This window comes from Quercus lobata, chromosome 4 (assembly GCF_001633185.2).
Source record: "Quercus lobata isolate SW786 chromosome 4, ValleyOak3.0 Primary Assembly, whole genome shotgun sequence".
Lineage (NCBI taxonomy): Eukaryota > Viridiplantae > Streptophyta > Magnoliopsida > Fagales > Fagaceae > Quercus > Quercus lobata.
In genome coordinates this window covers 9,397,483-9,424,136 of record NC_044907.1, presented here as the reverse complement: position 1 = coordinate 9,424,136, position 26,654 = coordinate 9,397,483, and the positions used below count along the sequence as shown (strand labels likewise).

Here is a 26,654-nt window from a genome sequence, read left to right as displayed (position 1 = left end):
CTGTGGCAGATTCTTCATAAAGCTTAATAGTTTATGATCAAAGTTGGGATCCAGTGTCTGTTTATTACCACTCTTATCCAAATAGATACATGTATTGCCAACAGAACTAGATGCCTCATTTTCAAATGTGTGCTTTAGGCTTTGATCATCTTCATTTATAATTGCAACTTCTCTAACAATCTCTGGCTTGTAATCAATTTTGGTTACTTTGGCTCTTAGAAGTCTTCTAGTGACCAAAATAAAGGGTAAGTCATTAATCATATATTAGGTTTCTCGACCTTTCCAAGAACTTTGAAACCAGTTAATAAATCACTCTCCAGAAGTCCATTTTTCTCCTGTTTTCTATGTTTCTTCCTTCTCCAAACAAGAACCTGCTTGACATTAAACTGTATGTCAATTTATCTGGGTATCCGGGGCTATCTTCTTACATACTAAAAGCAGTTCTCATTTCATTGTAAAATATGAAATGAAGATCAAATATGAAAAAGTGGTCTTTGGTAGTGGTTCTTTTCACATCTTTTATGAGAGGTGAGCTCTAGGATTTTAAGAACTTAATGGTTTAATTGATGATTCTGCATATTTAAGCTTATGAGATTTGCTGTCAGTAACTTCTATTTCATAGAATAGTTTGCATCAAAACACAGCTTAAATTTAATAAAGACATGATATATTTGAGGAATGGTATTCATTTTATGCCCCTGTTTGTCAAAGGATAAAACACAACAAGGAAATGTCAATGCTATGCTTTCTTTTTTATTATCAATTATTTGATATTTTGAGTATTTTTCACTTGTCCGATTTCATATGCCATATTTCTCAATTTGTTACCTTGCAAATTTGCAATACATTGAAATTACATTACTTTCATATGAAAATTATTCATCCTGAATTTGATTTCTCATGTGTGATGTGGGAAAATATGCTGGCTAAATTAATACTTTAATAATTATTATTTGGATTACAAAATGATTTTTGTTGCATGATCTTTCTCTTATTGACAGTAATCTATACTTATTTCCTATCTTGGATTTTTTTTAGGTTTAAATCCTGGTTTTTGTTTATCTTTTGTTGCCTTTTCCAATCTGAAACAAGTTCAATGTTAGTTTGTACAGCAGTTATGACAATGGTGGTGGCAATTATCTCTTGTTAATTGCTGTGGTGTTTTTTAAAATATTAGCCATTGAAGCTCTGACATATCTAGCCACTGTTGCACTATTTTAAATTCTACAAGTGGTTGCATCATCACAAGTTAATAAAGGAATAAGTAAGTTTTATCTATTATAGACCGCAAGATTCCTGCACTATAATTCCAACCTCATTCTCCTAAGTATTCAATACAAATTTTGCTTTACTATGTTAGGATTTTATAACTATCAAATTTAGATCTTATTGACCTATTTGGACATTATTGTGGTCTATTTGGGTTCTAAGTACGAGTGGTTGTGTTCATGGATTAAATTAGTGTATTTATTGGAAAGTTTTGAGCTGTTTTCGAGTTTATTAACTTGGTTCTTTGATTATCAGTGGGAAATGTAGAGACAAACAGCAATTCAGGAGGTGGATGGGGAAATCAGTGGGGATTCTGCAATATGCTTGAACTAGATTCAGAATTTTCTGCCACTTTGACTTCTTTAGGTTTGTATGTCTATCATTAACCTAGATCCTTCATAAAAATATATATTGTAATCTTGTGTGTTTGGGAAAAAAAAAAAAATGAAATATCAATGTCAATGTCAATGTTATTCTTTCTTTTCAATGTTGCTATCATGTTATTGCTGAAAATGACTCAATTGCTCCTATATCGTTCTAAATCCTTTTTGTCTTGATTTTAAATTTGGCTTCTAGAATCAATTTCCCCATGTTCTTCTACTTCTATTGTGCATCGAGATTATCCCCTTTTCTCTGGACCCTCTCCCTGCTAAAAAAATCTTATTCTGCAATAGAGTCCAATAAGGGAGTTTAAACTGAATCTAGTTTTGACCCTCATTGAGGATACCAAGGAATGAGGCAAAGCCAGAAGAGGTGCCCCTTAAGTATTTGGATAATCATCCCCTTTTCTCTGGACACCCCAATGAGCCTCATTTAGATTGGATTAATGCACTATTTTGACATTTCAAGTTAGATAATAAAAAAAAAATAGTGATGGATTATTTGAATTTATGCACCATTTGGTTACAGAAAAAAGTATGAGGAAAAAGAAGAGAAAAAAATTGAAATAAAAAAGTCTTAAATTCTTTATCATGGGGAACAAGAAACTACAGTGAATACTCACTTGTAATGATGAGTTCATTTTCTTTTAGTCAACAAAACATCATTTTACAGGTTTATACATTATATGAATCCATGTGACTGTTCAAATCCAAGACATAGAAACTAAGACCATTAGGATCTAAAACTCCTAATACTTCTACAGGTTCATTCATATCATTTTAAACTCAGTCCTCTATAAATTTCCAATTATAATTGAACAACTTCACTGTTGTTTTTTGTTTCAAGGGTTGCTGATTTTTATTATATCTGATTATGCCTATTCTTCCAACTGGGTTGGTTCCACAGTTATACATGCAGAAATAGAAAAAAATTGAAAAAGAAGTATTAGATACATTATTGGCTTAAGTTCCTTAATGAAGATGTGTGCATGCACAACATATGAATGTATGTGTGCTGGTATTATGCCCTTTTTTTTTTTCTTCTCTTTTTATTACCACGTGGATGTTTCAGGTCTCTAGCCTGGCGGCTTCCTACACAAGTGCATTTTCTTCGAGATGAAACTACAAACTTTAAGATGTATGAAAGCATTAAAGAGGAGGTCAGACATTGATGCTTATGACGCAATAGGAAAGATATTAGATGACATAAATGTAGATATAGAAGTTAATTATGTTTATTTCTGTCAATTAACTTTATTGAATCAGAAAATATATTTAATTGATTCTAATTCCATATCCCAGCTGGCAAAAATTGAGCTTTGGCTGGACAAATCAAAGGTGGGAAGCCAACAGTTACCAGTTCTCCAAATTGATACAATGATCTTCAGGTGGGCACAGCTCTTATGGATAATATGAATCTCAAAAAGTTTCAGATTAAATGGAGTAAGGGAAATTTGGTCTTGTCAGCCAATTGACTAAAAGTTCAAAAGACAATGTTAATACTTTCAGCATTACTGTTTGACTTTGTCTGAAAACATAGACCCAAGTAGCAAAAGACAAAGCTTTTGATGCTTCCTTATTAGCAATGATAGATTCAAAGTACAGAGAACAGGATGAGCTTCATCATGTAAGCTTTAGATATCCAACTAGGCTGGATATTCTGGTTTTCCAAGGCCTCAGCTTTGCCATTCATTTTGGCAAAGTTAAATTTTATTTTCAAATTGTGTTTTACTGCCTTTTTACTTCTATACAGCTTTAGCACCAAAGCTTTGCTGGATTTTTCTTTTTAAAATGATCAAGTCATAATTGGAAAAAAAAAAAAAAAAGATTCATCAAGTCATAATTGTATTGTTGTCACTCTCTTCCTTCAATAAGTCACAATTGTTGGAAACAGTGGAAATGGGGAATGCATAGTGACTGCAATATTTCAAAGATCTTTTAATCCTAAATCAGGTCACCTGATGGAATTGAAAATTGTAAGGTTAAATTGAAGTGGATGAGCTGGTAGATTGGTCTTGTTAGTCAAAAATCATTTTTGTTCAATGATGCATCCATGCCAACACTGCATATGAGAGAAGGAAATGCAAATGAGGTGGAAAGCAAAGCTGCATCAAAGTTACAAGCACGCAAAGGTTTGTTAGTAGCTTCCGACAGGTTAGTACAGTAAAATATTTTGCTAAACTCATCATTTGATAGTTCTTAATGATCCAAGTTATTAAGTCAATTGAGCTACTTTAGAGTAAAATAACATTAAATAGCTTTCAATGGATAAAGCAAAAGTAGAAGTATTATTACTTCAATCTTTTTCCTCTTTACAATTGATAAATGTAGGATTATAATTTTTTTTTTCTTTTTTTGGAGTTTAGCATTTGCTTGTGACTCTTACAGATTCATTGGACCATACTGCTTCATTTAGTTTCTGTCAAATAAAATGCAAGACTATCATATCATGGTAATACTATGACAATTCCAATTATCCACCAGGTAGACGAAACGGGTAGCCACCAGTTGTCAAAGATACTGCTTTAAATAAGGCTACAAATACACTCAAAGCTGAACCTAAACGAATAATTCAAGATGCACTAAACCAAGTGATGGTGAAACAGGCTACTACTGTCATGGCCTGTCCATTATCTGAAGGTGATCAAAATTAAATTATCAGAGAGAAAGGAGAGCTGGAGATTTTGATTGTGAATTTGCCACCTTGACAAACTGAGAAGGGCCAGCATTTTCTGCTGCAGAGTTGCAAATAATAATAAGGTAGAAATTAATTAGAAATAACTCTATCAAGTACTTTTTAAATGATTGATCCTATGTAACATGCAACTTGTCTCATGGTTGAATTTCAGGTCCAGGCATTTCACAAACATTGAGGTCACATGTCAAGCGGATACGAAGTTAATTGCTATCACCCAGTGGTGCAATTGGATGCAGACAAATCTGTTACTAGCTTAATGGAAATTCATCGACTATCAATGTTCTTGCACTTCAATTCTATAAGAGAGGGAAACTATATACCTAGTTATTAATCTAAAAGCTAATGAGGAACAACTTGAGATTAGATCTCAGAGTCTTGCATGTGTTCAACAAAAGAAATAATCCTAGTACACTCTGCAGAGGCACCCTCCCACAACCAAGTGCAAAGCTAAACCTGAAACAATGTCTCAGCCTTTCAGGGGTAACTGTAGGTGTGCCTCGTCTACATAGCATTGTAGTACCATGCTGGCAGAGGAGAGAGGACATTGAAGGAGCAAAATGTTTCGTTCGCATGTAACAATGGCCTTGGCCAATAGAATTTTACCTGATGTGGTATACACTCTTCGCCTTTTCTTTATATAAGAGGAAGGAAAACTTGTATTAAGACATACCTTAAGAAAATAGTGCACAAGAAGACTGGCTTGAGCCCGTGGTTTTTCTCTCTGTGTTCCTTTTCACAGAGAGTTTTCCACGTAAAAAATTGCTGGTTGCTCTCGTTTTCCTTCGTTTTTCATTTATTTTTCATGTTACTTTGCATTCTCCTACAAACCATTGGAATTTGAACATCCAAGACATTGCTATATAATGCTACAAATGCAATCAATCACTCAATTTTAATCACGGTGGTTAAAAATAGTGTTATATAATATAGAAAGGGAAGCTTGAGACTTTGATTATGCTACAAAATAGTGTTTCTCTACAGTAGTGGCAAATAATGGTAATGCGATTATTAATTAAATACTTTTTTTTTATTTTTTAGATAAGTGATTATTGTACCTAATGTGCAAATTGTCTCATGGTTGTCATTTTGGTCCAGGCATTTTTAGCAAACAATATTTTAGACTTTTAGTCATGTTCAAGAGAGTATCAAATCCACAGTTATGTAGTTTTGATCCTAAGAGCTAGTAGCATAGAGGAGATCTGACAAAATTGCCAACACTAAATTTTGGTCATCAATAAGAGTTGTGATTTACGCTATGTATCATTTTTTACTTCATTTAGGAAGCTTTATTTCCAGTTGGCTTGATTCCAACTTCTAGTTGCCAAAATCAACTTTTTCTCTAAACCATTAAATCCCCAAAAAGGCAAATATTAAATTAAACCCCCAAAATAAATATATCAAATTAAAGAAGAAAATTCTCATTGTTTGATCTTTAGTTGATTTAGAGTTTCTTGATATTACAGACAAAAAAAATTAAAAAAGAAAATTCTAACGTTATTTTGAATTATTTGATATGTCGTTAATTTAGAGTTTCTTGATCTTAGTTCAATTGAAAAATTTTACATTTTATTAATTGAACAATAGTTTCCAAAAGCAATAAAAAATTTGTGTCTCATTTTTATGTTTCACTTTATACACCACTAACCACAGTTTGCTACATATAAATATTTTTTTTTTCTTTCATTGTAAGTTGTAATTGGTGTAGTATAAAGTAAATTAGTTTATACTCCTAGTCCTAGCATCTCCTAGTGTTTCTAATAGAGTTGGAGACGAAATTTTTGTCTTTTTCCCTCTAAATAAACAATTTAAGCATTTTGTCATTTTCAAGGAAAATTATTAAATATTTCTGGAATGAATGGTTATTTCATATTTGAAATATGACCAATAATGGATCCAGTTCTCACTCTTAAAAAATAAAATAAAATAAAATAATGAATCCAATTTTAGTATTTTTACCTCAACTTGATTTATGGGTGTTATTCTAATAAATTAAAGGACAAAAATAGATTTGGTGTTCAGCAGAGTATAGTATCAACCATCAATTACTAATTGAATTTATTACTGTCAAAGGGGCCTCTCAAAAATCATATTTTTTTAAAAAAATTTATAAATTAAAGCAATGACAAAAAGAGTATGATTGATAAATAACTCAAAAAGAGTGATTCCTCCTACTCTTTTTGCTTTTTGTTTTTTAGGTTGCAAATAAAATAAACAATAGACTGCGGTATTTTGGGCATCATAAGCAAATTTTGAATGTGCAATTCTGGAGTCCCCTTTACAATAGTGTCTTTCCTTACTGAAAATGGAAAAATCAATTAAAATCTATAGTTTGTTATCTTGAAAAGAATGTGTGTGTATATATATATTGTAGAAGCTAAGGTTTCTAACAGGTGGTCTTTTATAATTTATAAATTCACCTCAAATTTTAGTACACAACATAGGCAAATTGAAAATTTCTCACATATTAATAGCTGAACACCAAATTTCTCACATAGGCAACTTAATGATTAGAGATGATTGGATAGTTGCTGCAGCTGCAACCTGTTATTCCACCAGCATGGCACTAAAGTAGTTTTTAATCCAAAAGCTAGCAAAAAACATTATTAATACTACCATATAATATTAATTCCTGCAATCTTGATTTTTCTTTTTCTCTGGTTGATTTTCCATTTTAAAGCATGTTCAATTGTAAGCTAGACCATGAGCATTCATAATAAGTTGCTTATTTCTTTAATTTAAATCATTCAGATTTCGTTTAATTTGTTTTATGTATTTTATTAAATTCTATTATTAGTAAATGTGTTATTGTTTTATCAAATCGTGAGGAGAGTAGAGAATAATATATGCACAATTTAAAATTAGTCTATTAGAGACCAGGCAATGTAAACAATGGCTCTAATAAGTAACAAGAGGGAAAGAAACATGAATACGAATACGAATACAAAATATAAATATCTGATGTTGTAACTTTTGCACTTTAAAATGATGGGCTTTAAGTTCAGAGGATCCAGGTTGAATGGCTACAAGAAGTGGTTTTTGTGTTATCATGGACCTTATTGCAGCTTGAGAAATTGACTTGGGCTTTATAAATGGGCCTTCACGTCACAGTTGCACTACCTCTTCAATAAGCAATTGAGTTTTAGTTTAGTAATTGAAATAATGAATGCAAGCATCTTGAAAATGATGATAAGTAGTAAACACCGAAAGTAGATCAACTTGAATGGGTAATTTGCACATGGTTGTCTATGTGCACAAAATTCACATTTTTGCAAGGTCTGGAAATCATAAACCATTTCTAAATTGATGAGTAGTATGAAATCATAGACCATTTTCTAAGTAGCCCAAAAAATAACAAATAATTAATTGAAGGCTTTTGTTAATGAATATTCCATTGCACTCGCAAAAAACGAATCAGGTGAGTCCAACTTTATTGGAATGTAGTAAAAGTTAATTAAAAGTATATCTTTTAATTGAAAGCTCCTCCTCAAAAAAAATATATATATATATATATATATTCTCAAAATTATAGGGAATCAAATTATTTTCTCAAAAAATTGGTTTGGCTAAATGCTATAATAAATAAGGAATATATTTGTCAACTTCTTTTTACTTTTGTATACATAAATAGGAAAAAAAATGTTGTTTTCATCCCTAAAGTTTTCATGTCATTTTTCTTTTGTTCCTAAACTTTAGATAGTTATTTTTATTATTATTTTTTTGTTTATAAATTGTTGAAAACGTTACTTTTTTTCTCCTTAAGCTTTCATACCATATGTCACAAGTATATGGTTTAGTGCTACTAGTTCACCTCCTGTGTCTTTTTTTTTTTTTAATGTATTGTAATGATGGGATCACGTAGGAAAAACGTGTCAAACTCTCTAATGCTAAAGATAATGCTACTCAATTAGACATGTAGGATTAAAGTTAACGAAATTCGATAGAAGAACCAAAAATAATGTTTTCTATAATTTAAGGACAATAAAAAATAAAAAAATTTTAAGTTTAGGAACTAAAATCAAACTTCAAGCTCTTTATATGGACTAAAATATATTTTAGAAGTATAAATACAACAACGACATTTTCAATAAGAAGAAAGCCAAGTTTTGCTTCACTGAATTTACTGTCACTAAACCTCAGATATAGGGGTATATTATGTTATTGAATTAAATTCAAATATATATATTTCTATTAAATTTAATTATTCTTAGAAAAGATACAATTGTTTATATTTTATTGGTTAATGAAACCATGTATTTGAATTTGATTGAAAAACTTAATATATTACACCTAAATTTTGCCATAAATATAATGAGGAATTTGTTACTCAAAAGAAAGGCAAGTTTTGCTTTACTAAATTTACTACAATTAAGAGAAAAATCATACGAGTACCCTCAAAAAAGAACAGAGGCAAAATGGATAGGTAGAGTGTTCTTAAAGGAATACTAAGCATGCAATTGGTGATAATGATCAGCACAAGTGATGCTTCACCAAATTACTTTGCTCCTTCACTTTCAGAAATAAAATTGCATGCATTTGAAATATATCTTTAAGGGTTACATTTTTAACCTATGAGAGTGTAATACAAATCTTGTGTTACAATAAACCATAACATGACTATATATAGTAGACCAAACCCTAGACTAATCAATATACTTTTAGTACAAGTAGGAGTCTTAGCTTGCACACATAGAAGGATTGGAGTTGGCTCTATGCTATGGTTGGTCAACTAAATGAGAGCTACCAACTAAATGAGAGCCATTCCAAGATTGACACCAAACCAATAAGTTGGACAAATCAAAAATCACCAGCCCACCACATCCTAACTGCTTGTCTTAATTCTTACATTTAATCTTCAACCATTTTATTGTTATTGCAATTAGTTGTGAGCTCATGAAGTTAACTGGTACTTCCTAGCATTTTTAATAAAAACTTCTAATTATTTATTTTAAATATTAGCGTTGATATACAATGTTGAATAAGCTAGAATAAATGTAGAAGTGGAAGCGTAAAATAGAGAACATAAGAATACAAAAAGATTACGTGGTTTAGCTTAATGGCTGCATTTTCAACATATAAGAGTGTAGTACAAATCAACTTCTAGTTGCCAAAATCAACTTTTTCTTTGAACCATTAAATCCCTAAAAAGGCACATATTAAATTAAATCCCCAAAAAACACATGTTAAATTAAAGAAGCTAATTCTCCTTGCTTGATCTTTAGTTGATTTAGAGTTTCTTAATATTATAAACAAAAATAAAAATAAAATTTAAGAAGGAAATTTTAATGTTAATTCGAATTATTTGATCTATCATTAATTTGGAGTTTCTTGATCTTAGTTTAATTGATACTTTTTAGTGTTTTCATCTGAAATATTTAGGATTTAAATCTCTCATCTCTTGACATAATTAACAAATTATTATCTTTTAAGAAAAAACAAAAACAAAAAACCAAAAAAGAGGAAATTGGGCCGTTTTATTCAACCTATTTCTCAAATTCATCTAAAACAGAGCCCAAAACCTATTTGTTTTATTCTTTCACCTACCTATAATAAGAAACAGTGTAAGCAGCTCCTCCTAATATTAAACAGGGCCCTTTTTTTTTTTTTTTTTACCTCTAGTGCAGGTTTGAGTTGTTTCATATTGAATTGCTAATGTTTATGTCTTATCTTCAGTTTGCGTTGAAAGCAGAATATAGAACACTTTCATCTTAATTTTTTTAATCAATTCTTATATGGTAGATTGCGTTGGATTTAAATCATAGTTTCATGTTCATATCAGCTAGTATTTACAATGGACCTTGATAACTCATTTTTATTTGTAAGCTTTAGGCTTTGATCGTCTTCAATTACAATTGCAACTTCTCTAACAATCTTTGCCTTAACTGGTTGATAACTTGGCCTTCCAAAATATCATCTATTGCCAATGATATTGCACTTCACTACTTCACACAGAGAGAGAGAGAGAGAATCTTAGTATGTATTTGACATTGGCTTAAAAAGCCAGTTTTTTTTTTTTTTTTTTTTTTTTTTTTTTCTATTCAATTTATTTTTGGTACTATGCATAGGTCTCATTGCACTTTTTGATACTAATCATGGGTTTCATTATATTATTTCAGATACATTTTAGTTTTATCTACAATACTTTCAGCAAAAGTGTGTAGCTTTTGCCTTTTGCAATATTAATGGATGGACTCTATATATTATGGGCTCTATGTTCAGAGGCCTTAAGAGTTAGGACAAATAGTTACATGGTGCGGTATTGGTATTGTCATGGGCCTTATGGCAGCTCAAGTAATGAACTAGGCTTTTTATAAATGGGCCTTCACATCCCAATTGCACTTCACTACATCTTGAAAATGATGCTAGCTGGGAAACACCGAAAACATATGGTTAGATCAACCTAAATAGGTAATTTGTACATAGTTGTCCTAACTCCTAATGGAGAATGCTAAAGGAATGAGTAATTTTATTTTATCAGTGGATGTCATAGGATGAAAATGTTTCTAAAAAAATTAAATTAAATAAATAGAACTTACAAATTGATATAATAATGAATATAATTAATGGGCTTCATCAACCACCCAATAAATAAATGTTTGATTTTTTTTTTTTATATAATTTTTGGCATATCAATTAATAAGTTCAATATAGTAAAGCTTGTAATACACCTAACATAACTTTGTACCTAATATTTCCAATATGAATTATGTTTCTTCCATTGGGGTTGGTCCTACCACTAGGCCAATTAGGTAGTCACCCAACCTCCCTAAGGCCCCCAAATTTGAATCAATAGGAAAATTTCTATACCAATATGAGTATAATTTAAGCCTAAAATATTAGCTAATAGATTAAAAAAAAAGTAATGATGTGAACACAACAAAATTTCACAATAATTTTACAATATTCCTAAATTAAATGTCAACTCATTCATGGGCCACCATAAATCTCGCTATGCTAATTTAAGAATGTTGTGACATTTAGTTGAGTCCCTAACATTTCTCACACTAGTTGTTAACAACAACAAAAATTAAGTTTTGTGAAAATTAATCAAGTATCAAAAGGGTTCTCTAGGTAATTTGTTGCTAGCATTGAACACAATATGATATATATATATATATATATATATATTTATATTTATATATATAAATTAGGTGAAATCTCACAAACGAAAAAGAAATTTTTTAGAAAAAGTTACAAAAAAATTTAGATGAACAACTCACAAATGAATAAGAAATTCAACAACAAAAACTAAAAATTTTTAAATCTAAACAAATTACAAGAATTTAAAAAAATTAAATATATAAAATCTTCAATTTAAATGTTGTCTGGGGCTCCAAAATCCCTTTGGTCGCTTTGTCTTCCATTACCATCCATGATTTTTGTTTTGCAATAGCTAGCGAATCCAATGAGAGAAAAAGAGGTAGAGATAGAGACTTGAAGGGTTTTTCTTTTCATCTTATTTCATTTTTAATAACTTAATGGTTTAATTAATGATTATGCATATTTAAGTATATGAAATTTACTGTCAGTAACTCTTATTTGATAGAATAGTTTGCATCAAAACGCAGCTTAGAATAGTAAATCAAGGGGGATTCTACAACGTGCTTGCATATGATAGCCTTCCTTCTTAAAAAGAATGAGTGTCAGTGGCTATCCCACTTATGGCTACAATGGCAGAGGCAAACAGGAAAAAGTTGGCATAAGTATGTTCTCTTATATTTGATAGTGGAACTGTATTTGTGAGAACAAGTTTCAGAATTTGTTGCATCTTTGACTTCATTTAGTACATATGTCAATCATTAACCGAGATCCTTCATAAACACATATATTCTAGTGTTATTTATCAAGGATAAAACACAAGAATGAAATCTCAATCTTATGCTTTCTTTTTATTATTCTTTATAAGCGTTTCTGACGTTTTGAGTATTTTAGACTTGTCTGATTTCATATGCTGAATTTCTCAATTTGTTACCTTGAAACTCTGCAATACATTGAAATTACATTTCTTTACTTTCATAGGATAATTATTCATCCTGAATTTGGTTTCTTCACGCATGATATGGAAAGTATGCTGGCTGAATTAATACCTGACTACTTATTATTTGGATTACAAAATGATCTTTCTCTTATTGGGGGTAATCTATACTTATTGCCTATCTCGGATTTTTGTTTATCTTTTGTTGGCTTATCCAATCTGAAACAAGTTCCATATTAGTTTGTAAAGCAGTTAATGACAATGGTGGTGGCAAATATCTCTTGTTAATTCTTGTGGTGTTTTTCAAAATATTAGCACTGTTACCTGCATGTTTCATATCTTATTTTACTTTTTTTTTTTTTATTCTACAAAAGGTTGCATCATCACATATTAAATAAAAGAATAAGTAAGTTTTATTTGTAATAGACCACAAGATTCCTGCACTATAATTCCAACCTCATTCTCCTAAGTATTCAATACAAATCTTGCTTTACCATGTTAGGAAATTATAACTATCAAATTTAGATCGTATTGATCTATATGGACATTTCTGTGGTCTAGTTGGGTTCTTACTACGAGTGGTTGTGTTCATGGATATAAATTCAGTGTGTTTATTGGAAAGTTTTGAGCTGTTTTCAAGTTTATTCGCTTGTTTCTTTGATTATCAGAGGGAAATGTATAGACAAGTAGCAATTCAGGAGATGGTTGGGGAAATCAGGGGGGATTCTGCAATATGCTTGATTATGATAACCTCACTTCTTTAAAGAGATTGAGTATTTTTTACTAACTCAAGTTGTTGCTAAGATGGTAGAGTCAAACAAGAAAGATGTGGCATAAACCTACACCCTTTTATTTGACAGTGGAACTGAATTAATGAGAACCAGATTCAGAATTTACTGCCACTTTGATTTCTTTAGGTATGTATGTCAATCATTAACCTAGATCCTTCATAAAAGGATATATAGCAATCTTGTTTGTTCTGTAAAAAAAAAAATGTCAGTGCTATTCTTTCTTTTCAATGTTCTAAGGAGGTGATGTATTTGGCTTGACTTTTGAGCCTCTTTGAGAATACTAAGAAAAAAGGCAAAGTTGGAAGAGGTGTCCCCTAATGAGGTATTTGGGTAATCATTTAGATTGGATTAACACATAATTTTGACATTTCAAGTTAGCATTAACAATTTTAGTGATTGATTATTTAAATTTAAGTTCCATTTGGTTACAGAAAAAATGTAGGAGGAAAAAAATAAGAAAAAAATTTGAAATTAAAAAGTCTTAAATTCTTTATCAGTGGAACAATAAACTACAGTGAATACTTAGTTGTAATGATGAGTTCATTTTATTTTAGTCAACAAAACATTTTGTACATCTCTTTCTCTCACTTATCAGTAAAATGCTAGGCATTAATGGGCAAGGTTTATACATTACATGAATCCATGTGACTGCTCAAATCCTAGACATAGCAACTAAGACCATAAGGATCTAAAATTCCTAATACTTCCACATGTTCATTCATATCATTTTAAACTCAGTCCTCTATAAATTTATCAATTATAATTGAACAACTTCATTATTGTTTTTTGTTTCAAGTATTGCTGATTTTTATTGTATCTGATTATGCCTTTTCTCCAAACAGAGTTGGTTCCAAAGTTATATATGCAGCAATAGCAAAGTATTAGATACTTTAGTAGCTTAAGTTCCTTAATGAAGATGTGTGCAACCACAACATATGAATGTATATGTGCAATTATTATGCCTTTTTTTCTTACCACATGGATGGTTTAGTTTTGGTCTCTAGGCCTTGCGGCTTCCTACACAAGTTCATTTTCTGCTGGATCAAACATCAATGCTTATGATGCAATAGGAAAGATATTAGATCACATAAATTTAGAGACAGAAGTTAATTATGTTTATTTCAGTCATTTAACTTTATTTAATGAGCAAATATATTTAATTGATTCTATTTCTATATGCCAGAAGGCAAAACTTGAGCTTTTGTTGGACAAAGAAAAAGCGCGGGAAGTCAGCAGTTATCAATTCTTCAAAGTGATACAATGATCTTCAGGTGGGCAAAGTTCTTATGAATAATATTAATCTCAAAAATTTTCAGATTAAATGGAGTAGGGAAAATTTGGTCTTGTCAGCCAAGAACCCTTGTTCTTTTCATCCTCCATCAAATATAATATTGCATTTGGAAAGGTGGTGCAAGAATTGAAGAAATAATAGCTGCACCTGAACTTGCCTATGCTAGTCTTTTACAGATACATTGCTTGAGGTTCTAACTTCTGGTCCATGACCGTACTCTAGATGATCCTTTCATCTTGATAATCATCTAAGTTGTTAATATATTTTGGAAATTTGAAATTTGCAGCTGAGTGGACTCCATGGGTGGTGAGGCACAAGACTTATTTGTCTTGTGGACATAAGCAGACAATTTCCATGACAAGAGAAATTTCTAAACATCGATGGATTTTAACTTTTAAATGCAGCTGAAAGTGCATTTGATTCTGGTTTTGAGAGAATAGCACAAGAGGCATTGGACATGAATGTACACAAACTATTGTTCTGATTGCTTATCATTTGAGCATGATCAAGAATGGCAATATGATTGATGTCTTTCATAGACTATAGATGTTTGAAAAAGTAATGTTAAAAGTATAGTCATAACATACTCTCTTTAATCACATCTTGAGCCATTAGAATAAGATGTTAGAAGTTAAAAAAATTTCACATATTAATATCTTAAACAACTTGATGGTTATTCCACCTGATTTTGATCCAAAAGCTAGCAAAATACATTATTATGACTACAATATAATATTACTAACTGCAATCCTGATTTTTCTTTTTCTATGGTTGGTTTTCCATTTTTCAGCACGTTCAATTGTAAACTAGACCATGAGCATTCAATTGTAGCTTTTGCCCTTTGCAATTATGGGCTTTAAGTTCTGAGGCCCTAGGATGAATGGCTATCTGGAGTGGTTTTAGTATTATCATGGGCCTTATGTTAGCTTGAGTAATTAACTAGGTTTTATAAATGGGCCTTCACGTCACAGTTGCACTTAAAAATGATACTAAGTACAAACACCGAATGCAGATCAATTTCAGTAGGTTATTTGTCAAAATATGCATAATGCCTCAATAGATTCAGCCCATTTGCAAAAAAAAAAAAGAAAAAAGATTCAGCCCATTTCTTGAATTAGGCCGTTGAACATATATATATATATATATATATATATATCAAGTTGCATATATCATGACTAGTGGACTGAAGGAGCAATCACTGTTGGATTAATTGACCATGACTATAATACGGGTTGTAAATGTTTCCAAATGCATCTTGAAATCAATAAACCATTTATGGAATTATGTACTAAAAATTAGTGCCGCATTTTAGGTTTTATTAATTGTGTAATAGTTTCCAAAAGTAATAAACATTTTGTGTCTTGTTTTTTATGTTTCATTTTATGCTCCATCAATCATAGTTTGCCACTTATAATTTTTCTTTTATTGTAAAATAATAAAAGTTTAAAATGGATAAAATTCAAACATACAATAAGTTGTAATTAGTGAAGTATAAAGTAGATTAGTTTATACTCTTAGTCATAGAATCTCCTAGTGTTTCTGTTTCCAATAGGGTTGGTGATGAACTTTTTGTCTTTTTCCCCCTACTAGTGTTGGCTGCACGTGCTGCCCCAACAGTGAAAAAATTAATATAAATTTTGTGTGTGAAATCGTGAATTTTGGCTCACCTAATTTGATTATATTAAAAAAGAAGTTTAAGAATACAATAAAATATCACAATATTTTCACAATATCTTCATTTTTAGAATCTAAATAAAAATATATATATATTTTTTATTTGAGAGAAATGCTACATTCATAACATTTTTAGAATAAATTCTAAATGACAGGTTATTATTGGTTTTAAACTGATAACATTGTTATTGTTATTCTCAAAACATTTATTTTCAGTTGTGGTTAATCATTGAAAACTCTAGACATTGTAGCTACAGTGTCAGTTGAATAAACCAAAAGCACTGTAACTCCAGTGCTATCCATCAATAATAGCTTACCTATGATTTATTGTGAAATTAATGTTAAAAAGTTGTGGATTTAGCATTTTTTTTTATTTGATATATAAGAAACTAAGATTTCAACAATTGTGAAAATATTGTAATGCTGTAACATTTTTTTTAAATATTTATTTTCAGTTGTGGTTGGCTATAGTCTCATATTTTATTATTTTACTTCGACTTGTAAAAAATTGACACGTCAATAATTGTGAAAATATTGTAAAATTTGTTGTGTCAGTATAACAATATAAATGTCAGTTTACATCAATATTTAAAAGGGAAAAAAAAAAAAAAAAGGCTAACTAAACCAAAGCACTCTTGTAGCTACATTGCTGCACAATGCAAAAACATTGGATGTACAGTGCCAAGACACTGTGCGTGCATTCGTACTTTTATTATAAACATTTATTTTTAATTGTGGTTGATCACAATCTCATATTTTATTATTTTCAGTATAACAATATATATACCAGCTTATATAAATATTTAAAAAAAAAATAGGCAGTGCCGCTTGGTACTGTAGCAACAGTGCAAAAATACTGTACTAACAAGTGTCATAATATTTTCACAAAACATTTATTTTCAATTATGGTTAATCACAATTTCATATTTTATTATTTTATTTTAACTTATAAGAAATTGACACTCAATAATTGTGAAAATATTGTGAAATTTGTTGTGTCAGTATAACAATATATATAAAAAAAAATACAAACCGAAGACTAAAAAAATGCAACTACTGTAGCTATAGTGCTGCTTGGCACTGTAGCTACTGTGCAAAACTTAAACAAAAGGGTTTAAAAAAAAAAAAAAAAGGACTCACGAAACCAAAGCACTATTGTAACTACAGTGCTACACAGTGAAATACGTTAGGTGCATAGTGCCGAAGCACTATGGCGGCATAGCCGCTTTTTATATATTAAGAAATGAACAAAATATGCATTTTGTCATTTTCAAGAAAAAATTATTAAGCTTTTCTGGACTAAATAGTTATTTCATTTTCCAAACATGACCAATTATGGATCCAATTCTCGCTAAAGAAAATAAAATAATGAATCCAATTGGAGTATTTTTTTTTTAGTAAGATTTAGATACAGTATTTAGATATTGTTTTTTAGGTTCCCCTTTTAAGAATCTATCATGTGGATTTTCTTAGATTTTTCCATGTGGATTTTCTTTTCATGGGATGAAAGTGTATTTTTTTTGTTAAGTAGCTACATGACAAAACTTAGATATAGTACCTTAGATGACTAAATCTTAAAATGATAACCTAAGAAATAACATCTAAGGTACTATACCTAAGTTTTGTCTTTTTTTATTTTTTATTTAATCTAAACTTGATTTATTGATGTTATTCTAAAAACTTAAATGACAAAAATAGACATGGTGTTCAGCATGGTATGGTATCAACTATCAATTACTAGTTGAAATTATTGATGACCGAGGGGCCTCTTAATTATTATTATTATTTTTTTTTTATAATACAAAAATCATAATTTTTATAATTTTTATAAATTAATAAAGTAATGAAAAAAAGAGCATGTTTAATCAATAACTTACAACATATGCAACGGAAACTTATTCAAAGAATAACTCCTAGAGTTTCTGTGATAGATGATGAGGATAAAATTAGCTAGGCGAGAGTGACGGTCCAAGCTGGACAAGCGTGACGGGATAAAACTATACCGACGGCATTTCTTCAAGGCTGACGGAGGAATGTAGGAAGAGCACATAAAACTGGCCATCCTGAAGAGTGACGGAGACTCCTGATGAGGATAAAAGGAGAGCCTAACCATGACGGAAATAAAACCGACGGTTTAATACATTTCCTTTGGTCGTAACAGACGGTGCTTATGCTGACGGTCATAGGATCAGCTGACTCCGTGGTTGACGGCTCAAATGCTGACGGTATAACAAAGGTGACGGAGGTAAATTGAAGCTGACGGACCGGGCACAAGTTTACTTGCTTCCCACGCTAGATAATATTTAAAGGATCCCCATAAGGAAAAGATCCCGTAAAATACGCTCAAAAGGACTCCTATAAGGAAAGGACTTCTACTCCAAGGTAAAGAGGTCAACCTTCTACTAGTATAAAAACCCAAGCATCCTCACAAACTAAGGTACGCATAATTTACCCTCTCTAGCACTCTAGAGTAGTGAGAATAGTTCTAACTTGACCTTCGGAGGGTGTTTGGCCGGTACCACACCGGTACTCTCTGCTAGGTTATTCCCTTTTGTTGTGCAGGTGCCATTGGCGATCGTGCGAGGAACGTGTGACTCACTGGTGGTATTATTTCCGACATCATCAATAGATAAATTCAACTTCCTCAAGAAAGTATGGTTGGAAACCTAATGTGTTGGATAAAAATTGCTTTCTGACCATCATAGACAAAAAGAATTCCATTGGAATGAAATTCCTATAGGTAAAATATATGTTCTAATTAAAAATTAATCTTGTTAAGAAATTGTAGAAATCTCCTAGAAGAAGTTCCTGAACCAAGTAATACTTCGAGGAAGCAATGCTAACCAAAACTATGTCTCAAATATTTTATTCTCTAGAAGCACCTTTCATTTCAAAAGACAGGGAATAAATAAAAAATAAAAAAAGTCGTCTTTGGGCTCAAATTCAAGTTCAAGTTGGTGCATGTTACAATATTTATTCTCAAAAGTTGAAATCAGTTTCAATTGGTAAATCGTTGCATTTGATATGTTTACATCTTTTTCTGGAAAGAATTTGGTTAAAAATCAGTTAAATAAGTATGCCAATCACGAAGGGCCGCAGGAGAGCAACGCCCCGAGCAGATCAAGGCGACGGGACACTAACATCCCTTCCCTGACAGATACGGCTCCACCACCCGTCAGCGCTGAGATGCAGGCGATAAAGGAACAGATGGAAGTGATGATGAACGCTCTCAAGGGGCGAGTATCCAGTGATCTTGACGACCTTGTCAACCGGACTGACTCGCCATTTACGACAACCGTCAACTCCTTCCCCCTGCCGAGTAAGTTCCGCATGCCAAATATGGATATTTACGACGGAGTCAAGGACCCTCTAGATCACCTAGAGACCTTCAAGACCCTGATGCACCTTCAGGGAGTGGCAGACGCAATCATGTGTAGGGCCTTTCCTACAACCCTAAAGGGCGCAGCGCGGATTTGGTTCAGCCGGCTAGCACCCAACTCTATCAGCACCTTCAAGGAGCTAAGCGCTCAATTCACTACGCATTTTATTGGCGGACATCGGTATAAGAAGTCCACGGCCTGTTTAATGAATATCAAGCAGCGAGAGGAAGAGACGTTAAGGGCCTACATATCACGCTTCAACAAGGAAGCACTCTCGATTGACGAAGCCGACGACAAGATACTGGTAGCGGCATTCACAAATGGGCTCAAGGGAGGCAAGTTTTTGTTCTCCCTATACAAAAACGACCCAAAGACCATGTCGGAGGTACTTTATAGGGCCACCAAGTACATGAACGCTGAAGACGCGTTATTAGCCCGAGAAGATAGACCCAAGAAAAGGGAGAGACAAGAAGAACCCTGACAGGACCAGGGGCGGAAGAAAGGCAGGATGGGAGACCGAAGAGAAGAGAGACGTCCAAAACCCATGAGCGGAAGGTTCACAAATTTCACCCCGTTAACCACTCCGATAGACCAAGTCCTAATGCAGATTAAGGACGAAGAGGCCCTGATGTTTCCGGGAAAGCTGAAGAGTGATCCCAACAAAAGATCCAGAGAGAAGTATTGCCGCTTCCACCGTGACCATGGTCACGACACGGCCGATTGCTACGACTTGAAGCAGCAAATCGAAGCCCTTATCCGACAAGGAAAGCTGCAGAAGTTCGTCAGCAAGGAGAAAGCGGATTCCCCCGCACAAGACCAACACCCCCGCCGGGACAATGAGCGACCAAGGCCTCCGATTGGAGATATAAGGATGATCGTAGGAGGAACGGCCGCCGCCGGGTCGTCCAAAAAAGCCCGTAAGACCTACCTCCGGATAGTACAAAATGTTCAGCTGACGGGAGTCGTGCCGAAGATAGCACGGAGAGAAGGTCCCGTTATCAGATTCTCAGAAGAAGACGCGCGACGCCTTCACCATCCCCATGACGATGCACTCGTCGTCAGCCTGCGAGTGGGAGACTACAACATGCACCGGGTGCTGGTCGACAATGGCAGTTCAGCAGATATTTTGTACTACACGGCGTTCCAGCAGATGAGGATCGACAGGGAACGATTGGTCCCAACGAACGCCCCGCTTGTTGGCTTCGGCAGGAGCCGGGTATTCCCATTGGGCGCAGTCACATTATCCGTCATGATAGGCGATTACCCTCAACAGATAGCCAGGGACGTGACGTTCTTAGTGGTCGATTGCTCATCAGCCTACAACGCTATCCTCGGGCGACCCATGCTCAACTCATGGAAGGCGGTAACTTCCACCTACCACCTGATGATAAAGTTCCCAACTGATTACGGAGTAGGCGAACTGCGCGGGAGTCAGATGGCCGCACGTGAATGCTACATAGCCATGATGGAAATGGAGGATCAGGTCCAGGCTTTAAGCATAGAAGAGTGCCGGACGGTAACAGAGCCGGTCGAGAAGTTGGAAGAGATACCCCTTGACAGTTCCAATCCTAGTCGAACGACCAAAATCGGAACGCTCGCTAACACCACGATCCGTCAGGAGCTCATAACCTTCCTCAGACGCAATCGGGACGTATTCGCATGGGATCATGAAGATATGCCGGGAATAGATCCTTCAGTCATGGTGCATAGGTTGAACGTATCGCCCGCCTTTCCACCTATCAGACAGAAGAAGAGAGTGTTTGCCCCCGAGCGAGACCGAGCCATAGTAGAAGAAGTCAGAAAGTTACGAGAAGCAAGTTTTATTAGAGAAGTATACTATCCTGACTGGTTAGCGAATGTGGTGATGGTCAAGAAGGCGAGCGGGAAATGACGGATGTGCGTGGACTTCACCGACCTCAATAAGGCCTGCCCCAAGGATAGCTACCCCCTCCCGAGGGTCGATATCCTAGTAGACTCCACGGCTCGACACCAGCTGCTGAGCTTCATGGACGCCTTCTCGGGGTACAACCAAATAGGAATGCATGAAGCCGACCAAGAGAAAACGTCGTTCGTAACCAGCCAAGGCCTCTTCTGTTACAAGGTGATGCCCTTCGGCCTAAAGAACGCAGGCGCAACATACCAGAGGCTCATGAACAAAATGTTCGCACAGCAGATTGGGAGGAACGTCCAAGTCTATGTGGACGACATGTTGGTGAAGAGCCGAAGGGAGGAAGATCATCTAGGAGATCTCAAAGAAACATTCGACACACTTCGCTCCTACAATATGAAGCTCAATCCAGGAAAGTGTGCCTTTGGAGTAACGGCAGGAAAATTCTTAGGATTCATGGTGTCTCAGAGGGGCATTGAAGCAAATCCAGACAAGATCCAGGCCATCCTAGATATGGCACCACCAAGAAATGTGAAGGAGGTACAAAGCCTCAACGGAAAGATAGCGGCACTAAACAGGTTCGTGTCAAGGGCCACGGACAAGTGTTTACCCTTCTTTCGGACATTGAAGAAATCCTTCGAGTGGACTGACGAATGCCAGCAAGCGTTCGAAGAACTGAAGGTTTACCTTTCCTCCCCACCGTTACTAAGCCCGTCGCAGCCAGGAGAAGAGCTTTTTCTCTATCTAGCCGTCTCCTCCGCGGCAGTTAGCGCGGCCTTGATCAGAGAAGAAGAGAAAGTGCAAAAGCCCGTGTACTACTCAAGCCGAGCGCTTCATGGGGCAGAAGAAAGGTACCCGCCCATGGAGAAACTTGCCTTTGCATTGGTTACAGCAGCCCGCAAGCTCAAACCGTACTTCCAAGCCCATACGGTAAACGTTCTGACTGACAAGCCTTTAAGGCGAGCAATGAGCAGTCCCGAGGCCGCAGGACGATTGGCATTATGGGCTATAGAACTAAGCGAATTTGATATTCAGTACCGCCCACGGACTGCCATCAAGGGACAGGCCGTCGCCGACTTTATAGCTGAGTTCACTCATGATGAAGACAAGGGGGCAGCAGAGCCCCCTCAATGGAGTATATACACGGACGGGTCATCCAACAGACAAGCCGCAGGGGCCGGCATTGTGCTATTATCGCCCGAAGGAGACACCATTGAATGTATGGTCCGCCTCGACTTCCCTGCCACCAACAATGAATCAGAGTATGAGGCTCTGATAGCGGGGCTCGACCTCGCCAAAGCGGCAGGAGCCGCGAGGGTAGTCATCTACTGCGATTCACAGGTCGTCACTAACCAAATCAATAGAGACTATGAATGCAAGGGCGAAAAGATGAAGAAGTACCTGGGTGAAGTAAAGGCGAGAGTGGATGACCTAGAAGCTAAAGTTGTCCAAATCCCTAGAGAAGAAAACGAGCGGGCCGATCGCCTAGCGAAAGCCGCCTTGGCAGAACGAATGGTCATCCCTGGTAATGTACTCTCCTTCATACAGCTTTCTCCGCTAATAGACCTCAGCAACGTGCAGGAAATATGCTCCGATAGAAGCTGGACGACGCCGTTAGTTTCATACTTGAGAGACGGGGTCTTACCAGACGAGAAGGAAGCCGCAAGGAGACTTAAGGTCCAGGCAGCGAGGTTCGTCCTGATAAAAGATGTCCTTTACAAAAGAGGTTTCTCCCGACCATATCTAAGATGCTTGGGTATGGAAGAGGCAGACTACGTCATGAGAGAGGTGCATGAAGGAATCTGCGGAAACCACTCAGGGACCAGATCGTTGGTACACAAGCTTGTGCGAGCAGGGTACTATTGGCCCACTATGCAGAAGGACGCCGAAGCCTATGTCAGGGCCTGCGATAAGTGCCAAAGGTTCAGCAACATTATTAGGCAACCAACCGAAGAGCTGACCCCAATGACGGCCCCATGGCCGTTCGCACAGTGGGGCTTAGATATCATGGGACCCTTCCCTACAGCAGCACGACAGCTAAAGTTCTTGGTGGTAGGCATCGACTATTTCACAAAATGGGTGGAAGCTGAAGCATTGGCCACAATCACGGAGAAAAACGTACGAAGCTTTGTTTGGAGATGTATCATATGCAGGTTTGGCATTCCTAGAGTCTTCGTCTCGGACAACGGACGGCAATTCGACAACGACCCCTTTCGAGATTTCTGCTCACAACTAGGAATAAAGAACCACTATTCCTCCCCCGCCCACCCTCAAGCTAATGGCCAAGTCGAAGTAACAAACTGATCCTTGCTCAAGATTATCAAGACTCGGCTTGAGGGGGCAAAGGGTATATGGCCCGATGAATTGCCAAGCATATTATGGGCTTACAGGACGACAGCAAGGACACCCACAGGAGAAACACCATTCCGACTGACGTATGGAGGCGAAGCGGTCATTCCAGCAGAAGTGGGGCTCACAAGCTACAGGGTGCACAACCACGACGAAAACAAAAATGACGAGGCTATGCGACTACAGCTGGACCTAATAGACGAGATCAGGGCAACAGCAGAACAAAGGCTCGCTCGGTACCAGGACCGTATGGCTAAACATTACAACTCCCGGGTTCGACACAGGGACTTCCAGGTTGGAGACCTTGTTCTTAGAAAGGTCATGGGTGCCGCTAGAGACCCTACCCAAGGGAAACTCGGCCCCAATTGGGAAGGACCCTACAGAGTCACGTCGTGGCAGAGGAAAGGCACGTACCATCTAGAGACGTTGGAAGGAAAGAAACTGCCGCACCCGTGGAACACCGAGCACCTACGAAAATACTACCAGTAGGAGCGACAGCGCGAAGTTCAATTTTCTCTTATTTTATTTTACATTCCAGCAAGATTTAGTCTCACTCCTCAGAACTATCATTTACTTTAATCTTTTTGCAACAATTCTTCTTTTTAGCCCAAGGGGCAGGATTTGGTTTTAATTACTTTTATTCGAATGCGTGGTAATAAGAGGAGTCTTTTAGAAATTACTGAAGTGTATTTTTTCTACGGTCTACTAAGCTCGCGGCCAAAACCGCTAAGTCCATAACATACGGACCAAAAAGATATCAAAGACATCAAGGCTAAGGCCGACGGTCCAAAAGATGAAACAATCATCGTACGGACAGAGTCCTAAAAAACTAAGGACTAATAAAGGTGTTAAATACACCAAGGCTTGAAAAGCTGACGGACCAAAAAGAATGTCAAAAGACATTTAAGGCTAGGGCCGACGGTCCGGAAAACCTAAAAAGCCGACGGTCTAAAAGATGAAACAATCATCATATGGACGGAGTCCTAAAAAACTAAGGACTAATGAAGGTGTTAAATACACCAAGGCTTAATAAGCTGACGGACCCAAAAAGAATGTCAAAAGACATTTAAGGCTAAGGCCGACGGTCCGGAAAATCTAAAAAGCCGACGGTCCAAAAGATGAAGCAATCGTCATATGGACGGAGTCCTCAAACCAAGACATACAATAATGAGTCATTAAAGCAACGGATTTAAGAGACTGACGACCTGAAAACAGAAACCAAAAGCAAAAGCTGTAAACCAACGGTCACCAAGCCGACGGAGCTTGGAGCCTAGGCGCGACATCATGCTAACAGGGGCTTCCAACAGTTCAAAATAGCTGACGCGATCCAAGTAGACGGGAATAATTACCAAAATTTCGTCTAAGGCCACCTTCGACAAAGGAATATAAAAGCAACGGAATTTAAATACAGCAAGAACACAAACAAAAGCCAGAAGGAAACAAAGGGAGCACTTAAAATTTTTTTAAAATTACAATTGTTCTCCAAAACAACTATTTTTACAAAATAAAAGCTAAGGGGCAGGAACGTCAGCATCCTTGCCGTCAGTTCGATGGTCTTCAACATCCACAGTCACGACAGGAGAATCAGAAGCAGCAGGATTGGCAGCAGGCTGGGCTAGGACCACACTATCGTCGCGCCTCGGAGTAGGCTGACGGGAGATATTGTCTCCGTCATCCATGGTGATCCCGGATAAATCCAACTCCGGGTAGGCCGACGCAACTTGCTGAAGGCAATCTTCAAAGCCGGTGCCATAATATTCACCACACGAGTTAAAGAAGGGCTGCGACACTTTGAAATCTTTAATCGCGTCAGCCCCCGCCGTCTGCAGCTTTTCACCTAGAGCCGTCACCTCTTCCTGGAGCTTATCATTCTGACTACTGACTTCCGTCAGCTTCTCCTTAACTTCCTGCAGCTCCTTGTTGAGGATACGGACGGCCTCCTTGTACTAACCTTGCTGGTTCATCAGGTTGGTATTATGATTGCGAACTCGAGTGACGACCCCCTCCTTCGCAGCACAACGATCTTGAAGAGCCTTGACACGCACCAAGGCCTAAGAAAACATATCCGTCAGTTGAAAAGTATACCAAAGCAAAGCAAAGCTTCTCCAAACAAAATTTTAGTGAACATACCCTGGTAAGGTCAAAAAGGGCTGACGCCCCTAATTCCTTCGTCCCCACCTGGTCACAAGGTTCAATATCCGTCGGTTTTATCAGGGACCCAACCTCCCCGACGGCATAATCCTTGTGAGTCAGGAGACGGCAGGGGCCCTCGCTGACGGGACCGGCGGAGGTCATCACCCCCTTGCCCGCACCATGACCGGGTTTGAGAAGGGACTTCTCCTTAAGTGGTTCGTCCCTAGGAGTGACGGCAGCTTTCTTTAAGGGACAGTTGTCATCACCGTCAGGCTTCCTCTTCGTCACCTTGGCGACGACCTTTGGAGTTGACGAGGCCTCCCCTGCTGCCTCCTTGTTTTTTCTCTCCTCCTTCTGACGAGCTGCGGCAGCCCTTATCCTTTGCTTCGCAGAGTCCATTTCTACAACACAAAGAACACCGTTGGGGCAAATGACGGAGGAATAAAACTGACGGGATAAATAAAAGCTTACTTACGTCGGTGTGCAAACTCTTCCAACCTTCTAGCTTCCGTTGACGGATCTGGACCCCCACAATATAAGTGAAGGGTGTCAAGGGTGATCAAATCCCTGCACTTACGTTCTTCCAAAGGAATTTCCAGAATCCGTTGGATGAACCCCTCTTGCTCGTCGGTTATGCGCGGACGGGTATATGCTGAAAGAAATAAAGTATTGTTAGCGTCGCCCCAAAAAAACACACAAGCCTCGTAGGTGACGGGATTAACCTGAATCCCTGACGAAGGCCCAGGTGTTGTCAAAGTAACCACGGGGCATCGTCGCCCACTCCTCCTGACGGCAAACCCAATCCGTCCCCTCAACGAAAAAATATCGA

At 36.2% G+C, this 26,654-nt stretch overlaps 1 protein-coding gene across 10 annotated transcripts in view; it reads left to right on the top strand.

The window, feature by feature from the left end:
* LOC115986365 (putative disease resistance protein RGA1) overlaps positions 1-26,654 on the top strand; it is a 54,095-nt gene that overhangs the window by 5,652 nt on the left and 21,789 nt on the right. The window contains exons 5-10 of one of the 10 annotated variants that reach the window (XM_031109284.1): positions 1,525-1,635; positions 2,722-2,809; positions 2,952-3,037; positions 3,631-3,803; positions 4,134-4,409; positions 4,499-5,014. The gene's annotated coding sequence lies outside the window, so the exon portion shown is untranslated. Of the gene's footprint in view, positions 1-1,524; positions 1,636-2,721; positions 2,862-2,951; positions 3,038-3,602; positions 4,410-4,498; positions 5,015-10,083; positions 10,099-26,654 lie in introns of those variants that run through there. The other 9 variants (XM_031109283.1, XM_031109282.1, XM_031109279.1 and 6 more) reach the window with 9 other exon arrangements.